The sequence below is a fragment of the Heliangelus exortis genome, chromosome 1, assembly GCF_036169615.1.
Source record: "Heliangelus exortis chromosome 1, bHelExo1.hap1, whole genome shotgun sequence".
Lineage (NCBI taxonomy): Eukaryota > Metazoa > Chordata > Aves > Apodiformes > Trochilidae > Heliangelus > Heliangelus exortis.
Window position 1 is genome coordinate 112712803 of NC_092422.1, and position 17151 is coordinate 112729953.

At 41.6% G+C, this 17151-nt stretch overlaps 1 long non-coding RNA gene across 11 annotated transcripts in view; it reads left to right on the forward strand.

Annotated features, from left to right (window-relative positions):
• Window positions 1-17151, forward strand: part of LOC139803196 (uncharacterized) — a 186803-nt gene that overhangs the window by 113470 nt on the left and 56182 nt on the right. For all 11 annotated transcript variants that reach the window (XR_011728934.1, XR_011728931.1, XR_011728946.1 and 8 more), the window contains one exon: window positions 1465-1605. This is a non-coding gene — a long non-coding RNA (uncharacterized lncRNA). The remainder of the gene's footprint in view (window positions 1-1464; window positions 1606-17151) is intronic.

The window sequence follows — 17151 nt, forward strand, 5'->3', positions numbered from 1 at the left end:
TTCTCTCTGATATGCAGTCTCGCCAGTTCCAACTTAGTTTACATGGGACCTCTGTGTTTTTTCTAAGTGAAGTGGCATTTTTGTTTGGTTGTCCTTTCAGACACTCTTCCTCCTCCAGCTGTTGTCAAACACACTGAATTCTTACACAACTGCTGCATTTATTATGTTATGTGACTGAATTTAGAGACAAAAAGCTCAGCAGATCTGAAGTGATCTCTCTCAATGGCAGGAGCAGTGGCAGCAGCAGGAGGTGTTTACTGAGAATACCTTTGGAATTGAAAAGAAGAGCAGCTATGTCTGTATATATCTCTTTGCATGCTGACACTCCCCCCAAGGGAACTGAGGAAATAAGCCAATTAAGCTTTAAACTGGCAGTGTTAGCTGAAGATCCTTCTGTCTGATTCTGCAAGGTTTAATCAGACCTCTGAGTCTGGCAAGAGATTCAGTTTAAGAAACAACTGCTTGAAGAATCCCCCTTATTTGTCTGCTGTCAGTCACTCTCAGTTTGCTGCCCCAGTAATAAACATTTATCTCCATGCTGTGAGTGTCTGGCTCTCCTCAGCTGGTGGGAACTAACATCGAGGAGTGATCACGTCTTCATTACAGGGAAGTTACACTATCTGGCTGCAGATGTTGCTGCTGTTAACTTGAAAATCTGGCTGTGTGGTGGCAAAAGCAAGAAAGCCCAGAAGGAGATGGTCAGGTGCTTTTATTGCAAGCTAGAAAGTGCCTTTGAAGGCAGAATCTTCTAACTAGTTACAAAATAAGTGCAGCAGTGGTTTACAATTAGTACCCATGTGTTAAAGCTTTGACCATAATGTTACTGTGTCATGGTGTCTGTCCTTGAATTCATACCCACAGGTTGTAGCAATGTGGCTTTATATGGATAACTCCCTCCCAGAAACCAGGATTAGGTTGGTAATTTGCTCTTCACAGGCTCCTAATTGCCTGTCGAAATTAAAATAAGATTTAGCCACAGTGCCTTGGGCTGATTTTTAATTAGGTGAAAGCCTGGTAGGTCCCATTTGTATGTATTAGAAGAGCTGGAAAGAGGGATTGGTATGAGGTGGTAATGTTTTCAGATAATTTGTTTGTTTAGGCTAGGTGCATCTTCAAAGAATAAGCTTCACAGGGGTATAGTCAAAGGTTTATGGATGGGCTATTAATACCCTTCATGCCAGTTAAATGCAGCCCCAGAACCAAAGTGCTCACCACCACTGACTAATGGTGCTTCACTAGCACCCTACTTTTGAAATAAATTCTGTCTCTGATGGATTATGGGACAAATTTATACCATTTCTTGCATTTTGCCCAGAGCTTGGCCTCTCATAGAAAAAAGACCGTGGGCTGGGTGATCTTGGGGAACTGATATGCTACAAAAGACTTTAAAAAGAAGTCCATTATCATTCTTCTGAATCTTTTACAATATTAAATTAATCTCATTATAATGCCTCTTTTCAACAGGAAGCTATCAAATGGATCCTAAGAATGTGGTCGTTCTGATCCAGCTCATTCAGATTCACTCATCTCACAATAAAAAGAAAGCTAAAATGCACCAGCTGTACAGGAGAAGATAAGTAGTTCAGATGTCTATTTGGAACCACTGTAAGTAGATCTTGTCTCTCCAGTAACGTAATTTTATCTTACTGTATCTAATTGCAGGTGGTTGCTGAGTCTAATGATGAGGTTTCTCTGTTTTTTGTCTTAACAATGTCTCTATAGCCCAAAGCAATGAGATGGATCAAGATTATTTAAAATTATTCTGAGTGATGCACAGAAAGATATTTTTCTTGGGCTTTCATGGACTTCAGTAGTTCAAAACTATACTATATTGTCATATTTCATGGAAAAGAAGTTCTAAAAACTCCAGTAAGGTGAGAAGGTTCATTAATCCGTTCAGTAGTCAACTGCTGACATACGAGACAGGCTGAACTAGTCAAGTGCTCTCTTAAACACATCATCCCCAGAAGCCATTTCTGATACTTCTCAAATATAAAATTATGATGTGATGCTTCTGTTTAGTGATACTTTACTGGTTTACCTGTGGTTTGCATGAGAATTTCTGTCTTCATCAGCAGAAGGGATAACTGGTTGCTCTGCATTGTTAAAGCAGATTGGTGGCCTCATACTTGTGGCCAGTGTGCCACCTGGAATGCAACTCAGGAGTCTCCTTGACAGCCATACACCTCTGATACTTGAGCAAGAGCTGGCTCACTATTCAGCTGCAGGTATCTGTTCCATTTGTAGTTATGCCCCTCTTTTAAATTATTCAGCAAGTTTGATCCCTGCACTAGAGGGCAGTCAGAGTCAGCTGCACCAGCGGATAGGTATGTCACACCAGCCCCAGGAAAACTGGGAAAATCCATGAGCAGAAGGGGCTGCCAAGTCTTAGGACTTGTCTTTTAGTCTTTCAGCCCCTTAAATATTAGTCCTTTGCCAGGGCCAGGAATGGGTAGCACAAGGACTGCAATTTCTCATCATGAATGAGCAACTGAAGTATGGTGGCTGCTAGATCCCTTTCTATAAGGGATTTATACAAGATGATCCCTCTTACTTGGCTACTCTAAACCCCAGCTTTGCATATATTGGGTATTTTCTGGCTCACCTCATGTAGGTAACTCAAAAGGAAAACAACTGGATAGTAATGGAATGCTGAAAAAATTGCTGAATTACATTATTCCAGTGGGACAGGACTTGGACAGCTGTCACTGATTTCATTAGGCATTTAAGTGCCTGGGTTTGTCTGGAAAATCAAGTATGATACATTTACATCATCCCCTATACCACTGCAGAACCCCGTCAAAGCATCTCTGTCTCCTGCCAAACTTTGGGCTGTTCCCAAGTCCTATTGATTTGTTCCACATCACCTTCATGAAGGGCTATATTCACTTGTTTGGAAGTCCCTGCAACATTTCAAGTCCTTGCATTGTAAGTAAGACACTAGCAGAATCCATTGCCTCATCTGCTTTCTTGCCAGCCTGGCTGAACGTGCCTGGCTTCTGACTGCAGTTTAGTCTGGACTTTTGGGCTGTGTCATGTGGCATGCCAAAGACAAGGGAGTCAATAGATCCTTTTAGAAGGAGTGTGAGGTCCTGTCAGACAGAGCTGTGAAGCACAAGCAGAAGGAAAAATGGAATTGGATGTCAATAGGTCTGGGACACTGGGTAATTGATTTATTTAGGAGAAAATATTTCTTCTCTCTCATAGCCAGCACTGCACCATCCATAGGACTCTGAATTTGACTCTTGAGAAGTAAGCATTGCCTGATGCCTCAGACAAGAGTGGTGCCTCAGACTAGACTTGGTGTTTGCTAATGTGACCTGACTTAGCAGATCCTGTAGTGTGTTGAAGGGAGAAGCCTGGCAACTATCTACTTGGAAATTCCTGTCCTGCTGTGCAGCCAGATTTACGGCACCACAAGCATGAGGAAAGTATATAGAAACAGGAACCTCACATAAATACCATGCTGCTGAGCAAGAGGTATCTTTTCACAAAGATCATCTGACTTTGCAGACTGTCCCTAAGTAGATTTTGGGTAAGAGCTGTTCTTTTTCCATCAAAAAGCTTATGAAAGGCAGATAACTGTTAGGAGGTCTGGTTGAGGGCCCATGCCACCAAGCCCTCATGTTGAATCCTCCTCTTCCCTTTGCATTCACATGCACTGCTCAGGGCTGTCCATATCCCATGAGTTGCCAAGTCTGGTTTTCTACCATCTGCACTAGACAACCTTTTATTTTGGCTTGCTGCTGCTCATGGCTCTGCCAGTCTGAATGGCAAACCCAGATACAAGCATTACCAAAAGCAAAGCCCCATGTGGACTGTGATAGTGTGCATCTGGAAGTGATCCAAATTGAGTAAGTCTTCCTTCTTCCTTCACATGCTTAAGAAGGAACCAGGAAATATCTTAGGGGATTTGGGTTTTTTCCCCTAATTCCTGCTTATTCTTTTCGTAAAGGGCTGGCAGTCTGTCAGCATCCCTAAGGCATTAGGTATGCTCTGAGCTTTTGCTTTCTCATGTTTCATGTTTGTGTACACTACAATAAGGGCAATAGTACCATCTCTTTGCTTTGTTTTCTGGCTGACATTTCCAGTCTGGTCTGGAACAGCTGAACCCAGGAAGGGATTCCCACTGTTGTCAAAGGGCTCTACATGAATATGTTCAGGGCCAGGCCAACATCTCTTTTATTTTGCATGCCCTGAACTCCCACCAGTTTCACTGGGCGCTGACACTTTTTGCCAACAGCATTATTAGATTCCCCCAGCAGGGATCTCCTGTGTTGAGGCTAGAGGAGATTTGTGTCTCCTTTTTACTGTGCTGTGTGTAATCCTTGTGCTGCAGCATAAGGACATAGGGAGTACAAGGTCGTGCCATTCTCATTTCATAGTATTTCACAGCACCTTTGTATGCTCTTTGTTTCTGTAGAGTACTGCATGCAAGGTAGAGCAGGGTGGAGGAGGATTTCTATGGCCTTGGGAAGTGCTTGTCCCGATCACTGAGACTTACTAGTTCTTTGGCATGAACAAATTAATCCAAAGAAAATTAAAATAAATTCTTCATTAAAATGTCAATCTCTCTTCCTCTTGCTCCTTGTCTTATTTTCCCTCCTCCTTCCCTTTCCCTTTCTTTCTTTTCTCCCTTTCTCCCTTTTTTTCACTTTATTCCTTTTTTTTCTTGTAACCTTTTCTTCCAAATTTTCAGACAGCTCTGGCCTCAAACAAGAGCTGATTTACCAGAGTCCCATGGTCCCATGACAGTGGTCTATTCTTACTGTGTTTCTGGCCTATTTTTCCTATAAAGTGAGATGGATGCCCTTTGAAGCTCGAAATGGTACCTAGAATTTTGGATACTTCCCCTGACCACTGTGGTACTTGTCCAGGACACATACTCTGTTGTGCTGTACAAGGGGGAAAAAAACACTACAGGGGGAACTGCTGTCAGTGGAAGCATGAAAAGTGTCACTCTGTCTTTCTCTTTTGTGGGGAATAAAGTGGAAGAGCATATCATAAAATGAGCACTTGAAAGGAACAAGAGTAAGGGACAAAAGGACAGAACTCGTATTTCAGGTCATCTGGCTGTTAGGTTTCCCCCCATCCAAGGTTCATTACTGTTTCAAGCATTTTTCTTCACAGCTGTGTTAGTAGATAAGGCACTTGATTTGTGAATAAGAAACTGAAAGACACAGAGATGGAAGGGACAATTGCTTCACAAGACAAAGGTTGGCTATTCCCAAGGAGAAAATACTGGCCCATAGAGATAGACCTAGGCTACTTTTAAATGAGGCAGCAGGGTACTCAGTAGTACAATTCCATCAGCCCAGTGCTTACTCTGGCACTGACAATAAGTCCCTGGGTAGCTGTGCCTTTTCTGTAGCTTTGTTGACCATTTTAAAACTAGCTTGTTTGTGCCTGTGCAAGATGGAGGTTGAAGATGTGATTTGAGCAGTGAAAAAGTGTCAGACCAGAGACTGAAAAATGGCAGAACAATGCTCCCAGGTGCTCTACACCATTCTCTTTCCTGTGTTATCCAGTGTTATCCTCCATCAGGCAGGGCAGGGAAAAAGGAGGAAGCCCCCTTGCACTGCACTGTGCCTGGCTCCATGAGCGAGCAGAGCTTTCCTTTTTGCCTCTGTCAAAGGCTTTTGCCTTGCACAAAAAGGGTGGGAGCACCTCTCTTACAAAGAAAAGGCTGAGAAAGTGTGGGTTGTTCAACCTGGAGAAAAGAAGTCTCTGAGGAGACCTCATAGAAGCCTTCCAGTGACTGAAGGGGCTACAGGAAAACTGAGGGACTTTTTACAAGGGTGTGTAGTGATAGGATGAGAGGGAACAGCTTTAAGCTGAAAGAGGGTAGATTTAGATTAGATATTAGGAAGAAATTTTTCCTGTAGGGGTGGTGATACATAGGAACAGGTTGCCCAGGGAAGCTGTGGATGGACCTTGTAATGTAAGTGTTCAAGGCCAGGCTGGATGGGACTTTGAGCAACCAGATCTAGTGGGAGGTGTCCCTGCCCATGCAGGCACTTTGGAACTAGGTGATCTTTAAGGTGCCTTCCAATCAATGCTAACCATTCTATGATTCTATGAAAAGTAATATCACATCAGATTGATATCTGGAATGCCCTTTTGGAAACACAGCCACATTGGCCTCTACTACTGAAGGTTATGAAAAAAGAAAAAGTACCTTTAAAAAAAATGTGATGATCCTACAGTCCTCTAAACCCTTAGTGGATCTGAATCAAGTTTTAGCATAAACCTTCTTAAGAGTTTTTCAAGTCAAATCCTACCTCCTCAATACTTCTTTGCATAGGTTTTGATGAGCCTTGGAGAGTGTGGCTAATTTTGCAAATAGCATGGTGATAATGCCTAAGGAGGGAAGTCCCTTATATTGCCTTCATGATGCAGAATTAATGTAGGCAAGGGCAGAAGGGGTAGGGGAGTAACAAACCTGACTGTGTTTCACTGCAATGAGAAGAATTCCTAGAGAACTATTTCCATGGCAGCAGTCCTGTTGAATTAGTACTATTTTTGTACAACATCAGACTAAAGCTGTATTTAAAAAAAAAACAAAAAACAAAAACAAAAAACCCAAAACCAACCCTTAATAGTAATCCCTGGGTTTAAATTAAGATTTCACATCTGTTGTCTCTTTTAATTTGCTTTTCTTTTGCAAAAACATGTAATGGAAACCATATGTATTGCTCGTACACAGTAGTACATGAATTGAGAAAACTCTTCAGAAAATTTTCTCCTTTTCTACTAGAAGTCAACTCTGACGTGTAAACAGATTCTTCTCTGCATTACCAGTTTATTTCATTTTTAATCAGCCACATGGTGCTATCTAAATATCGTTTAACCTACATTCATCTTTTGTCCAGAAGCCCAACTATTTGTATTGCTAGTAAGAACTCATTCAAGTGGCACTCATTTTTTTTTTTGTTCCCTGAATGCTGTCAAGTATTTCAGTTGTATATATTCAGAAATTTGAAAGGCTGCAATCTGAGTACTCTCCCTAGTTACAAAAATCACTATTCTGGGAACTAACTATCCAGTTAGTACAATTATTTTCAGTAACCTCAGGTCCAACATGTTTCAAAGGTAACATATCTGGTGATGTGTAATATCATGGTCTATATGGAAACTCCTCTGTGAGGACAACTATGATCACCTTGAAGCAAGTACATTAAAGTCCTTGCAGATCTGTACAGTGCATGGTGTTGTTAGAAATACTACTTTCCAATCTAATCTTTTATTTAAGCAAAAAGTTATAGGCTTTTTTCTTCAATAGATTGTGGCAATGTGTCAGGTGATGCTGTATTCTAAAATGTCTGACTTAGCAGAGCTTGAAGAAAAGCCAGGAAGGACATGTTCTGTGTATGGTAACCTGGAATTGTGCACATAAGCAAATATTCTGGTACTATGGACATTTCAGATCTGAAATACCTCTGCAGCTTTTAGATCAAAGGACCTCCAAGTGTTTTATTATGCTGATCTATCTAATAATATTGTGTAAACTCCAAAGTACCAGTATTTGGTAAACATTCACTTACCCACATCTGATATGAAGCAATTGCAGTTATCAATCGTAGTAACTAACAGCATGCAACAAACTAAGCTCAGTTTTGTGGCAAATGGAGGGGAAGCTCTTACTCATAAAATAACAGGACAAGGTCTTATAGCTGATGCCCTTGCCATAGTTTCATGTGTACATACCTTGATCTTTCCAAAGAAGCAAAAGAGAGTGAACACCAGGTTAAGGGCAAGGTCTTGACTACTGCTGGGTTGTGGGTATTGCCCCAGTGTTTCTCATGTGGGCTGCTCATGGACTGGTCCAAAGAAGGGAGACCAGAAGCAACTGAGATCTCCTTTAAGGTGTATTGAGCTGATGAAGAATGACTGGGAGCAGTGAATGGGGGAAATGGACCTTCAGTGGTGTGTGGGTGGGTGGGCTTGTGGAAGGGGCAAAGGAGAGGGTGAAGGAATCCAAGTGTTTGCAAGATGATGCCTCTTCAGCCCAATTTAGTCTGGTGCTGCATTAGGTGGCTGTGCAGGCAGCACTGAGGACTTGAACACTTCTACCAGGTTTCTGTGAGTTTTGGCTACAGAGGGTACACTCAGATGGTTGGCACAGAGTGTGTACACAGTGCTAGTTGTTACTCAGGCTGGGCAGTGGTATCAAATGGAGCAGGTCCAGAAATGTCACTGACGGGTTACCCACTGTTGACTGCAGTAACACAGAAGGTGGTGCAGCAAGTAGCTATATGCCTGTCACAGCAAGTGATTGCAGAAGGCTAGGGAGGGCAGCAGGTTCACTAAAGGACAGCACAGCTTGATCTTAAGAAAGCAGAGAAATGGCATGAGACCGGTAGAGGAAGATACGGAAACACCCACCCCATACTCCTTGAAATCCTGCTGGCTCCTTGTTTAGAAAGCTTAATGGTATTGCCATGCTTTGCTGGAATTTGAATTGCGAAAGATTCAAATTATGTTCTCCTGAGGTCAGTCAGAAACCTGCAAATCAGGCAGAATCACTTTCTTTTTTCTCTACCAGTGGCATAGAGAAGTATCACAATTTTTCCTATGGAAAAAAAAGAAGTTAAGGCTGTTAGAGGTAGGGTGATCTTTTCCTAGGTGTGGTTAAGTGTTTGTTGGTTGTTTTTTCCTCCATACCAAGCTTTTTTCAGGTCTGTATTATCTTAGCTAGAACACGTTACTATTTTAAACTCTCATCAGCACAAACCGTTGACCTAATACATCTTCTGAGGTAAAATGCAGTATTTGATACAGGAAAATTGTTTAAAAAAAATAAATGGCATGCCCACCAAGAAAAGAGAGTCCTTAACAATCAGGTCTCATTTGTTCTGAATTTACAAATGAGTGCTGATTCAGGTAATCCAGTTTTCAACACTAGTCAGCACCTCACAATGTCACATTGAGTCCCAAAATATATTTAAAGCAGCTGTTCACTAAGATCATGCATCTGTCCACCCGTTTGTTTACAGAACTAGCCTAAATACAAGATCAAAACTCCATTGTAGTTTAGCTAAGATTCTGAAAGGAAAGAAAAGCTAGTAAGCTTTCCTTCTGGATTTCAGTACATTATGTGTTAATTTAAAACCTTTCCACTGTTGTGGAGAGCAAAAAGTGGACGTGGCTGGATTGTTCTGACCATCCAAAGAGAAAACCCCACAAATCAACTCTATTAACAGAAAAATAAATCAGGTCCTTAACATGCTCATAGCTGTATTGTCTGGGTCATGGCATTTTAATAACAGTACTAAGTATGTTGTTGCAAGTTATCTAATTATTTAAGGAAGAAATTCCCCAGCCTAGGCTTCCTACCAAATCTCTTCTCACCGTTGCTGGAGCTTTCCTCTGAAAAAGCGTGGCCTTACCCTGGCAGAACCCTTCTGGAAGTCTGTGGGAGTTTGCTTTGAGTGTGAGCTGCAGGAAACAGTTGGTGAAAACCTAAGTCTGATGGTAAGCGCTGTCAGGCAAATGGCCAAGTCCGAGAAGGAGTACAGGCATCTAAGTTCTTACAGATCTCTGTGGCAGGCTAGGGCTTACATTTCTTCAGGTGGCTGGCCCTGTATTATTATTATTTTTTTTTCTTTTAGGATTAGCATACCAAAATTCAAAAGCCTCCTTATTTTCACAGAGAATAAAGAAGTGGTGTGTTTTCAAGAGCCATGGGCAAACGGGGTGACAGTGCAAAAAGGAGAGCCCTGGTGAGGGGGGCCAGGCCAGTCTTAGATTACCCAACATGCAGATGGGTTGGGTGTTGAATGCAGTCTTTTGGCTGTGCTATGTTGCTGAATGGAGGATGACAGTGTATGCTAGAGCATATGCAATGATGCCTTGCTAGTGGCAGCTGTTCCAGTGATGCAACGGGAACCCTTCAGTTACTTTGCAACCTTGCAGAAGTCTTCCGAGACGACTAAGCCAAGTGGACACCCCCACAGTCCTTGAGGCAACAGAATACAATCTGACTGAAAAAGCAGAAATCTAGGAATGGATCTTTATGTCTAAGTTCTAGGATTTGATCTTTACAGAGATCTAGGAATGCATCAGATCTAAGCATCTGTAAAGTGGTCTACTGAATTGAAGTATATAAAGCTTTGATTTAGGAGTTGACAAGCCAAGCTTCCCTCAGTATCCACTACATATGCAGAGTTCCCCAAGAGCTGTGTGGCTTTCACAACCCATTCCTCTTCAAGGGGACACCACTGTCATCTTAAAGTCATTGCAGCTTATTGCTGAGGACACAGGTACCAGACAAGTAAAAATCTTGTACAGCATCTTCTTTCGTGTGATGTTGCTTCTCTATGTAGAAAGTCTTTCAGGCACTCATATATAGAAAACCGTTGCACAAGAAATGAATCTTTCCCAGGCACAGAGCAAAGAGGAGCTGTTCCACCCCTCTTAGAAGGTTTGTCTTGATGGTGATGCAAACCTCTTTCCTGAATCTCACCTTTCATGACCCACAGGGGACCTCCTATTTCTTTGATACACAGTCTCTAGGGTAGGGCCAGCAACCAGTCCTCCTAGCACACCGAAGCACAGTCCACAGTACAGTCAGAAATTTTCCCTTCTGCCTTGACACAGACCTTCACTTCACTTGTGGCTCCTGTGAAACATCTCAGCCATAAAACCTAGCTAGGCAGGTTGAACACAAGTTTTGCTGAAGTTAAGATTACCAAGTTAAAGCCTTGATTAACATCTAACTTCCAGAAGTGGACAAGCTCCAAGGACACACATAAATGTTTGTTTTCTTTATGAGAAGGTACAACATTAGTTAATTAATTGTAACATGTCAGGATTTCTATTAGAATGAGAATCTTGAAAAGGAATCTATGCCTTTTTGAGATAAGGAGGCAAAACCAAGAAATGCAAAAAACCATCATAGATGTATAGTTACTGACAAACAGTAACGAAAACTCTAAACTGTACACCACACACAAAACAGAGGTCATGTAATTTTAAATGTTTCAAATGCAGCACTTTTGTCTGGGGTGACCAGTTATCCATCTTCTTTGTGTCTTAGGGAAAATAAAAGCATTATACTGATTTCAGGCCTTGATCAATGGTAGATGAGTCAATTAATGATAGAACTGTAGCAAAGAGCAAAACCTTTTCATTCAGTTACATATCTCCAGTCTTGTTTAATTATCCAGGTATGGAAAATTGTATAGAGTGATAGACTATGCATATCATGTGGCTTAAACTCCAAATTTTATTTGTTAACTATCAGTAAAGAGGATGTTAGGTGTAACTAGATCCTGACTTCTGCAATATCTGAGTGATATTGTACTTACTTAACCCAGATGAAGAGTGCACCCCGAGGGTTAAAAGGAGTTCAGTAAAACTACAGTGAAACTGGAGAGTCATCACACTTTGAAAGGCAGAAAGAGGAATATGACATCTTGCATTATGACCTAGAAACCCAATCACTCTTTTTTTTGTAGCCACTATGCACTAAAACCAGAAACATAGCCCTGCCCTGCTCTAGAAGCTGTAATGGCCAGTCATACAGTTTGGAAAGGAAATAAAAATATTCTCTGAACTTACTGGAGGCCTTAGTTTTGGATTGGTTTTCATCTACCTTGTTTTTTCTAGTCTTCTCTCTCCTGTCTTTGCTAAAGCCAGTCAAGAATTCAGTTCCAAACAGGACCCTAGTGCTGCTCTGCAGCGTTTCTATGAGAAGGGAGCCTCTCAAATGTACTCACCCAAGGCAGCAACAGCTGCCTTCACCCACAGCTAGGGGTGCACAATCATTTCTATTACCAGAGTGTCTTCTGGTTTCTTTTTCCCTGAAGTTGCTTGCAACTTTGCTAAAAGCTATAATTCAGGCTGAATTTTTCAGTGCCTGGTGTCTACTACCTCAGGCCTCTTTTGCTTAGTTTTAAACAAAACAAATATCACCTGTTTCTGAGAACAAGATGATGCAAAATGTGTATATCTGCTCACATTAGAATTCTTAGTATCAGTTGAAAAGCTCTGGTACTTCTTTGCTCTGTTTGGAAGTCTGTTTGCCCTGCTTTTTGGAAGTGCCTTTTTCATTGCTGTAGTATTTCTTTATGTCTGAAAAAAACACAGGACTGAAGCACTCAGGGTGTGCCTGGTAAGAGGGAACCTAGAGTTTGGCAACTAAATTCTATAAAATTGGGTCAGTCTTTCACATGTGTGACAGCAGTGGTAGTACCTGCCTGGCCTCAGGCAAAGAGCACAGGCACCAGAGAGAAGATGGTTGGCCTTGGACAGAGAACTTTCCTTCCCAGATCCAGAACTTAAGTCTGGGTTTGTTCATGTCCAGCACGTGATTTTGAAATTCCCTGGGAAACTATGTACTTGAGAGTTCTTCTTAGGTTAAGTCTAGAGATAGGAGTTCACCACCATGAGAAGTTTCTCTGTTATATCAGGTGGGAAAAGGCTGATGAGGAGCTGACATTCCAGCTATATATGATCAAATTTGTGAGGACTTAGTGAAATTTTGATAAAGAAATTTATCAAAAGAAATTTACTTTTCTTTTAACATTCCAGAAACACTGTAGAATGTAATTCACACAACACCACTAACATTGCAGCCATTCAGAAGCAAGGACTGTGCTTGCAACTATATTCAGCCCCCCTTTTTGGTGTGAAAATGGTGGAGAGAGTGTAGAGAAACAATTGAGAAATTGTGATGTCAAGGTGACTGACTGGAGAGCTACATCCACCTATGGATGCTGTTCATTAAACTGAGACTTGATGACTCTTCCTTAAGCCTCAAAGTATTACCATTTTCTTTATGTCAGGCATCTTTCTCTCACCCTCTTTCCCTCTAGCTTATGTTAATGAAAGTATTATTACACTGGAAATAAAGAGAGCATATGTGGCTAAAAGCAAGATACTAGACCTTTTGTCGCAATAACATGGTGTCAAAAGTGGGTTTCTTTTGAGGTGCATATACTATTTTTTAAAAATATTTTTCCTCTTCTGACAAGCTACAGAAGAAGGTCTGTGGTACCACCACAGGTCTGGAGCAGGCAGAGACAGCTCTACTGCAAGCACAGGCAGCTCTGCCTGGGGCAACAGAATGCTACAGGCTACAAAATGATGTCTGCCACTGGCCCTGCTTTGCCAGTACAAAAAAATTTGCCTGCTGTTGGACCTGTTGCTGCTGCAGAAGGGGTCAGGGTCCTTCCCTGGCAGCTGCAGGATGCACCCAGGCCCTGGTGCATGAAGACAGTGTTCCAGAAGATTCAGTCCCTGTTGTCCTTTTATTTCCTTCCCTCCTTCTGCCCTGGCACCTGCCTCTCCTCTCCAGGCAGCAATGCTAATTTTGCCTGTGCTGCTCAGTGAAATTGTTCCATAAGGGAGGAGGGGGTTACTGCTGAAGAAACACTAGAATAAGATTCCTGGAAAGGACTGCACTTCACTTGAAAATATTCAAGAGTTTTTCCTCTAAAATGCAGAACACTGAGTTCTAGGAACGAACTACATGCCTGACTGAAGCTTTACCACTCATGGTTGGATCCAACACAAGCCATCTCCACCACTGAACATGCTCTTTACTTCTCTCTCTAACACACTTATGTAAAAAATTACGAAATATGCAGAGGCAAGTGATGTCAAGAAATAATACACATTTAACTTTTTAAAGTAAATTAACAAAACCAACAAGACAGTTTTTCCATATTTCTTGGTCAAGTTTGCTCTTGGGTTAAATATTAAAAGATGGATAACCCCATCGGCTTTAAATTTGGCTTGTGTTGTGGGTTAAATTGGGAGTTATCATCAAAGCAAGATCACAAGGCAGATCTTGAGCTACACTCAACTTATAAAAACTTGCAATTGGTTAATGAAGCTGGAAGTGTACATGTTTGAGAAAGTTTCAGTGGTAAAGTGGCTGTAATACAGGATCTCTGATACTCTGCTGATGTTGCTTAACTCTTAATACTAATGAGTTTTAAGTGGCTTAGTTATCTTAAACTGCTCTAAAGGCTTAGACTGATTTAGGCACTTTAGCTTATAGTTTGCTAGTAATGGTTCACAAGTTTGAGGGTTCCTGACTAAAGCAGGCTATGGTCAGGAAGTGTCAAGACATGTAGTTCAGCTCTGATGAATGTTCAACATTTTGAAAAGGTCATAATTTTCAGGCTTTTTTCTTGATCTTTCTGTTAAATAGAGGAGTAACACAGATAAAAATAGAGGCTTTGCAGCACTGAGGTTCAGGGCAGAAATTTTCTTATAGTTCCCAAATATGGGAACTACAAGTTTATCCAAAAATCTGAAATGGCATTTCAGTGCTGTTTGGCATCAATAATTTGGCATGTTGTTTTTTTTTTGATTTATCACTTGTGTCTAAGGATTTTTCCCCAAGAGCAGACCATTGAAATAATGCCTGGCTCTTGAGTAGTGATTCTCATCTGCTCATTGAAGTAACTGTTTGCATTGCTCACTCCACTCTGAAATAAAGGCAGTTGACAGAAGTCTTAGAGGTTTGTAACAGCTGCTTTGTTTTCACCCTGACGTAGTAAGAAGTAAAAAGATACCAGCACCTCTGATATCTTTTAATTCAATGTTCCCATAAAACAAAGCTGAACCAAGGCCTGAATCTAGAAGAGCCAGCAGACTAGCAGTCTGCCTGGAAGCATTTGTGTAAGACGCAAAGCTGTGCAACCATCTTTCTCATCTACGATCATCTATATGGGACAGCATTTGCCAGCACCAATTGATTATAATCACATCCTGCATCACCTCTGGTTTACTGTAAGGCTTTCTGGAGCTCAAGATACAAACGAGGGCTGTATCCCTCTGTTTCCTGTCTGGTGTTGAAGGGGTCTGTGGTCACAACTCCTCACTCATGCCGAGAGGTGATTTGCTCCTTGGAAGCCAACTCCTCCAAGGAGGGATTGCTCTGCCATTGATTCTGTTGGAAATGTAAGAGTGGACCCTGCTGGGTGAATATTTTTGTCTGAAAGATGTTTAACATTCTTGGCACACTGCTAGGAATACTTCAGTAATAACAGTAATACAGTAACAGTAAAAATCTTTACAGGCACAGAAAAGATAAAAACAAGAAGAGTTACACATTACAGATTTCTATTCATCCTGGGGCATTTTCAGGAAAATTCTTTGCCCGGAACAACTCCTAGTTAAAAAATCCCCACTGCTAGTGCCACAAACTCTAACTAGTGAAAAGGAAGGGCCTATTTGTGCCAAAGAGATAATGCTTATGTGTTCCTGATAATAACACAGAAACAATTAAGAGGGTGAGAAATACAGCTTAATAACAAAGACAATGCCAGTTGTGTTCCTCTGGCCTTCAGTTTAGTTTTTGGAGCATATTGGGCACAGACACATTAGTCACAGGCACACATGATGTGTCTTTTGGGCTCTGCCTCACATCTGTCATTTTAAGATGAGACTGGGAACATTTCCCTGCTCCCCTTTCACCAGCCATTCCAAGTCCTTCGGCACCATCATCACCTCAACACTTTGCGTTATAAATACCTTACCAACTGCCTTGTGAAGAAAGAGAGTGCTATTGTACCAACATGACTCGTGGAAAATTGAATGACAGGAGTATTAAGTGGTTTGTTCAAAAATACATTGAAAATTTGGAGAACTTAGGGGTTTGAACCTGCATCTCCCAAGTTCCAGCCTTTCTTTAAGGCCACTGGACTTCAGCAGAAGATGCCTGAGCTCTACTACCAAGCTTGTCAACACTTTAAAGCTCCAGAAGAAAAGCACACACAGAAATCTGATCCTTTGTGTTAGATCAGAATTCAGAAAGAAGGGCATCAACTCTTTTAAGTCTCAGATGTTAATTATTGCCTTTAAATAGCCACATTTCATTGCCAAAAGCTCTGGGTTGCAGATTCAGGTTTACCTGACATAAAGGTGCCATCAGTTCTGGCAGTCTTACTGCATACACCCTTTTCATAAGAAATCACAGACAGCTTGTAAAAAGGGCAGAGAGGAGATGATTTTTATATTTGTCACCTGGCTCAAGCTTTTCTAAAGAGCTAGAGGATGAGAGGGATCAGAAATTCAGATTACCTGCCTGTTCTGATGGTTCCTGGTTTTCCCAGCAGGATCCCTAATTATGAGAAGTCTTGAAGGAACTAAATAAAGGCATGAAGAACTCCATTTTGAATTGCAGAATGAAAATGGAAAGTACACTGGGAAGCCAGAGAAAAATATTTGTGCAATTAATGTGAAAGAATAAAACCACAGAATCACAGAATAATCATGGTTGGAAAGGACCTCTGAGATCACCGAGTTCAGCCGTACAAAAACCAAACCAAAATAAACAAGCAAACAAACAAAAACTACTACTAAAAAAAAAACCAAACCAACAAAAAAAAAAAAAAAAAAAAAAAAAAAAAACCCAACAAAAACCAAACAAAACAAGAACAACATAAACCCCCTAAAATCTGGGCCATTAGAGCATGCCATGAAGTACCACATTTCTTAAATACCTTCAGGGATGGTGACTCCAGCACCTCCCTGGGCAGCCTGTCCCAGTGCCTGACCACTACTTCAATAAAATAATTCTTCTTAATACCTAATAAAAATCTCCCCTGCCACAACTTCAGACCATTTCCTCTGGTTATGTCATTATTCACTTGGTAGAAGAGGCCAACCCCCCTGGTGGCCTTCTTAGCCACCTGGGTACACGTCTGCCTCATCCTGAGCCAGCTGCCCACCAACCCCCCCAGACCCTTTTCTGCATGGCAGCTTTCCAGCCACTCTTCCCCAAGCCTGTGGTGTTGCTTGGAGTTGTTGTGACCAAAGTGCAGGACTCAGCACTTGGCCTTGTTGAACCTCAAAAAAATCTGGCATTTGGCCCATTGATCCAGCCTGTCCAGGTCCCTCTGTAGAGCCTTCCTACCCTCCAGCAGATCAACATTCCCACCCAATTTGGAGTCATCTGCTAATTTACTGAGGGTGCACTCAATCCCCTTGTCCAGATCATTGATTAAGATATTAAAGAAGACTGACCCCAAAACTGAGCCCTGAGGGACACCACTGGTGACCAGCTGCCAACTAGAATTGACCCCATGAATCACAACTCTCTGGGCATGGCCATCCAGCCACTTTTTTACCCAATGAAGAGTACATTTGTCTATGCCATGATTCTCCAGCTTCTCCAGGAGAATGTGGTGGGAG